The sequence below is a fragment of the Camellia sinensis genome, chromosome 9 (genome assembly GCF_055761805.1).
Source record: "Camellia sinensis isolate YWXY chromosome 9, ASM5576180v1, whole genome shotgun sequence".
Lineage (NCBI taxonomy): Eukaryota > Viridiplantae > Streptophyta > Magnoliopsida > Ericales > Theaceae > Camellia > Camellia sinensis.
The window spans coordinates 45,324,618-45,331,212 of NC_138969.1; positions in this window are offsets into that span (position 1 = coordinate 45,324,618).

Genomic DNA, 6,595 nt, shown 5'->3' on the forward strand with positions numbered 1-6,595 from the left:
AACTAAAATAAAATTTTCGTATGTACAAGATGAAATTTGAAATTTTCTCCTTCAATTTTTATGTTGTGATGGTGAGGTAGTGGTGGTGGTAATTGTTGTGTAGTGGTGGTGGCAGTGACGATAGTGTAGTAATGGTAGTGGTTGTGGTGGTGGCTAGGTAGTGTTGGTGATGGTGGTCGATGTGGAGGGTTGTAATGGATGTAATGTTGGAATGATGGTGCTGGCTAAGGCAATCATGGCAACGGCAGTAGAGGTGAAGGATTGTGGTAGTGGTGGTGGTGGTGTAGTAATGGTGATAGTGAAATGATGGTGGTGCATCAGTGGCGATAGAGGTAAAGTTAGAGGGTTGTAATAGTGGTAGTAATAGTGACGATTGTAATGGTGATTGTGAAATGTTGGCAGTAGAGAGGGAGGTGGTGGGGTCAATCGTAGTGACGTGCTAGCCCTGGTGGTGGTGGGTGTAGGACTAGAGTGTGGCAATGGCAGTAATGGTATGGTCTTCAGGGTAAACTTTGATACTACTTATATATTAGTAAGTTTATAGGTACAAAAAAAATTTGAAGTGTAAATTTTAAGTCCCTTCAATTTTGAAATGATACTAATTATGGTTATCAAACGAGTTTATTTAGTTTTTACTTAATATATTAAGTTCCAAGCGATACATTAGATTATCAAACAACACCTCAAAAAAGTCTTAATCATATATTTAATTTTAGATATTGTTAATAACAGTCTTAAGAGTTGTTAATAAGAGACACAAAATGTCAAAAAATTTATAATTTTAATACACCCTTCACATACTTCAAAACCCTTTTATATACTTGTTTGAGAAGTTGGCTATTTTAGTTGGCTTCTTAGTTTTTTTGACTATTTTAGCCTAACTACAAAAGGTTGCGTTGGGAAGATAGTTGACCTGCTTTTTTTTTTTCTTTTTTTTAAGTTGATTTGATAGTTATGAGAGAAAAAGTGAAATGATTATAGCTTGGATGTGACATTTTGTCTTATTGGCTATTTTAACCTATTTTGTTTTTATTTATTATTGTAGCTCAAAACCTTCCTCCCAAATTGTAACGCCCCAAAATAGTAATGACAACCCATTTCATAATATTCAATAAAAGCGCAATATGTTGAAAAATAACCTTTCATTTATATAGGTTTTAAGTTTACCATACAAAAGATGATATATCCAAGTATACATTCATAAACCCCAAAATCCTGAATCTATAGCATATGTCACATATGAGTGAAGTGAAATAAAGGGTTATACAGATAAGTTAATGCCTTAATGGCAACATCTTTCCAAAACGATACTTGGGCACATCAAAAGTGAGTTCAACTTAATACAATTAAAGCCCCAGGTTTGTACAAAAATAATTACGTCAAGAAACAAAGCTGAGCTTTCAGTGCTACGATCCTCTCAAGCTAAGTCCTTGGTGGAAGCATATCATCAGTACCAAAAAGTTGTTTTCCACATAGGGTGAGCTAAAACCCGGTAGAGATACTTTAACACAATATATAAATCTTAACGAAGTTATAAGGTGAATGTATATGCATACCATTTGTCAAAGGCTTTACATTTCCATTTCAAACAATGCAATGTCAGGATTATATATCAATGCATGAAAATATCTTTTTATATAAAAAAACAGGACAGTGGATACAAAACACAGGGAATCTTTAGGTTCGTATCTGCCAGTAAACTATACAAGCACTACCAAAATCATTTTGTCGATACTAACAGGAAGGATCGGCACCTAACTGCGTGGGTGTTTGGATTTTCACCAAGGACACACAAGCCAACAATATAAACCACAACCATATCTCCTAACCAGATTTACCAAGGTATACACCCATTTTTCTCAAAACAATACATTTTCAATGTTCAAGTATGAAACAATGCTTGATTCATAATGTATGAGAAATTAGTTTCAATTTAACCTAATCTTCATGCAATTTCTACAACAATTAAAACTATCCTCCACCAATAGCCCAAAATAGATATATCTACTTAACATATAATTTTTCAACAAAAAATATAATCTCATCATTTTCAAAATAGCAGTGATATTACATATGCAACTCCATCTTAATCATCAACAAATACAATCATTACATCTTTTCAAAACTCTACATCTTTTCCCTTTTCTTCAATAAACCAAATATCAATAATTTTTGAACAAAGCCTTCTTTACTTTCAAAATCACATTTAAGTAAAGAAATTCCAACATTTCAACATATCTCAACCATAAACACATTCTTAAAACCTTCCTCAAGCAAGCATTTGAAAACCCATATTTTACATTTCAAAAATCAAACCCTAGGTTTAATCCAAAAATTCCAAATCATTAAATCTTTTCAAAGAGTAAATAATTAGGCTAAGAATCATACGAGAGATTAAAGAAATCCTTACCTTAAGAGTAGAAGAGGAAAAGAACAAGAGTAAAACTTTGGCGGAGCCAAAAACGAGATTCTCTCAGATTATATTGAAGTCCACGACGAGCTCAACATTTTTCTCCAAAGAGCAATGGTAGAGAAATCAATGAATGATGGAGTATTTGAGATTTTAAATAAGAACTACATAGAGAAAGTCAAGAAATTAGGGTTTTGGAATGTTTTAGAGAGAGAGAGAAATGAAAAGGTGATTCAAAAATCCATTTTCTCGAATTAATACACGTACAAATCGCTCGAACGACCAAAACACCGCTTGAGCATCAGAGAAAATAAGTGACACCACTCGAGCGCACAATGACCTTTTCTTAGAAGTTTTGTAGAGTGGAAGACTACTTAAGGTCAAGAAAGACCGCTCGAGCAAAGATCACACTATTTTCAGAAGTTTTGCAGGTCTGCAAAATACTGGGAGATCTCAAAGACTGCTCAAGCGACCAAAACACCACTTGAGCAAACAAGAAGAAAACTGAACATCAACTCTTTGAAAAATTAACTCCCAACCTGTTTCAAACACAACTAACAACCCAACTCAACTATCAACAAGGCGATAAAGGACATAAACAACAGTTAAAGACACGAAATCCCAGACCTAAGAACATGAAATGGGTCGAGTTTAAACCAGCACCGTTATACAAATAGGGCAAACTCTTTTTTTGTTTTGTTTTTTTTCTTCATATTTTTCAATCTAATAGCAATTTTCAGGATTTTTTTTTTAAAAATTTTTCTTTAGAATAATAATCAAACCCATCCTCATCAACTCAAAAATTATTCATAATTTTTATCTTGTGATTTAGATTTATTCTACTCATACCCTAACACTACACAAATTTAATCCTCACTATACAATCACCCACCCAGAAAATTTTGGGTGGGTAATCCCTAGAGCTTTTCTTTTCTTTTATGTTAAGTATTCATTTGATTATCAAACACCACGTTAAATTAGAATTAATTACATTAATACCCTCTCAATTATTAGCGAATATTAATTTATCCCCTTCATTTATAAACCGTACACATTGACTCTTTTAACTATAAAAATCGTACAAATATATCCCTTTTACAAGTAATTTAGAGGGAGTTTCCAAGAATAAAATTGATATATTTTTATAATTGATGGACTCAAAATATATGTATTCATGTATGAAAAGGATAAAATAATATTTATTAATAATTTGGGGGTTCATGACGTAAATAATTCTTAGAATCATTACTATTATTATTTATTTTTTTTTAGAGGGGTGGGAGTAAACGGTAGGATGTTTATATATTAATATGTTTGATTACAACGAAAAAATTATAGTGGCATCATCTATTCGAACCTTGAATGTTTGAATTTTTTATTGTCCCAAAGAATAATTACATGGACCATTGTATCAATTGCCTCATCCTTTTACGCTTTGTTTGTTTGGGCAAAATTTTTTTAATTTTTTTTTTCTATATTCTTTAGTGTTTGGTGCAATGAAAATGAAAATCAATATAAATTGTTTTTCATGATCAACGAAAAATAAATCTATTTAGGTGAAAAATGTTTATTTTAAAAGGCGAAAAACATTTTTTGATTTAAGACTTTACCAATACCACCACACTACTATCACCAGCAGCATGCACCTTCACATTCGCTACACTATAGTCACCACCACCACCACCATTAATACAACCAGATATAGACAAATGTTTTCTTCAAAAAAAAATTTCGTTGTTGGAAAATATTTTCCGCCGAAACAAATGGAGTGTTAGAATTACTTAAGTCATAACTAAGGGTGATAAACGAACCAAATAACTTGAGCTCGACTTGTATTTAGTTTGTTAAAAAGTAGTTAGGTCTTACTTCGTTAAGTAAATAAGTCAATTTTAAACACATTGTAGAACTCATTAAAACTTTCAAATTAAACTTAAATAGTTAATTGCTCGTTCAGCTCAATTAAATAAGCATAAAATTATATAAAAGTATCAAACTATTCAAACTTGACTCAACAAAAACTTGTTTTAAATCGGCTCAAAAATTTATCAAATCAAACTTAAATAAATTTTAAATCCCATTAAAGTTTTTAATAGGCCTTGTTTGGGATGCAACTTTTTAGTTAAAATAGTCAATAAAAACAAAAAAGATTAAAATAGTCAATAATGTAAAGTGTCGCATTTAAAATATAATCATATTATTTTTTTTCCACAACTATCAAATCAATTATAAGAAAAATTTAAAATCATTGAGACTGAAAGAACTATAACACAAGTGTCTGATAATTGGTTGGCAATCAAAATTCTGTAAGGACTGATTGATCCTTGCCGGCACGCTCATAATTACAAAAATAACCTTCGAAAGCCAAAAAGCTAACACCCACACAACTAACATAAAACACACACAAAAACCAAAACAAATAAAATAACACACCCAGGCTCACACATCATGCTGTCACAATGTAAACACCCAACAAAAAACAAAGCATGTCCCACACAACCAACATAAAACACACACCAAACCAAAACAAATAAAACAAAACACCCAGACCAACACATCCCCGTCATCATCGTCCCATCAACGATCACCAAATATGACACGACACATAACTCTGGCACTGTCATAGCCCCTACTATCGATATCTCTCTCCGCCTCACCGTCAATGTGGCAACGACTCACCACACTCACACAACCAAATCGTAAATACCTCACATCTCAATCTGCAATCAAGTACAGCCGTCAAATTGAAATCGGGAATTTCAAATTTTTGGGGACGAAGATAGGGCAAATCGCAATAAACTATGAGTTACAAATCAAACTTAACCCAAATCGAAACGTCTTAGATACGTATCCCTGTTTTGATGTGCGTATACGGGTCGAGCCGGATGGCTAGGAAAATGGTTGTGTGGCACGTGCACTACACCAAACAAAAAGCAGAAAGTATAAAAAACCTATAGTGCACTTTTGGGTTGTGTGGCATCCATCCAACCACACAATTTGCCACATGTTTATCATACAATCGGATAAACATTTATATCCAACCACACATGAACACACCAATTTAAATCACACAACTATCACGCTAATAAAGTCAAACAAAGGTCACTCATGTCTTTTACATAATATAGAGGACTAAATGGATAACAAGTATTAATCTGGGACCAAATGGTACACAAGTTCAACATTTAGAATTTATGGGTAACTCTCCCAATTATTATTCGAAAAACGCATATTGATAAATAAGTACGATTTATAAGATTAGTAACTGCAATTTTTTCCCCTCTCAACAAATTAGGCTGATATCCTTATGTTTGTGGATTCATTCACTACATTTGGTTTTAGAATTTTTAAAAATAATTTTTAAATTTTTAATTTGTATTTTAATTTGTAATTTTCAATCCAACAAATTTGTACAAAAGAATACAAGATGAAATTGTTCGGGAAAATATCAAATAAGTGGTATTTTTTAAAAAAAATTATAAATAAGTAATAAAATTTATAAATATTAATAATTAAAATCATAATTTTTTCATAAATCTATAATTATTTTTTAAAAATTCCACAAAATTGTAATTTTTTCAAATTATTATCTGAAAGGAGAATTACGTCCCAGTGAAATAGTTAAAAAAAAAAAAAAAAAAACACTACAGGCATGTTGAGGTGCACCCATAACTTTTGAGTTGCATCGCACTAGACAAGGAGTTGCGCCTCCGTACTTTGTAAATTTTTTGTCTTCTATCGTGTTATTTTCCCTCGGCCTGGGAAGAGTTATTTGGGCTAAAATAATAAATAAAGATAAAATAAATTAAAAAAATTAATAAGATAAAATGTTATATTTAATTTATAATCATTTCACTTTTTCTGTTACAATCATCAAATTAGCTATAAAAAAAAATCAACTATCTTCTTAAACACAATTTTTTGGATAAACTACTAATAGATCCTAATAGTTATACTTAATTCCTATCAAATCCTATTCAAAATAAGTCTTGGTAAATTCTCTCTAAAAATAAATATTTTATGACAATTTTTTACACGTCGCTAAAAATTCATAATTAGTGACTTTTTTTTTGTCATGATTTTTATAAATTGTCACTAAAACTTATAATTAGTGACTTTTTTTATAACAAATTTTTTTTATAGGACCTATTAGATAATAAGTAAACTTATTAAGACCTACACGTAAGT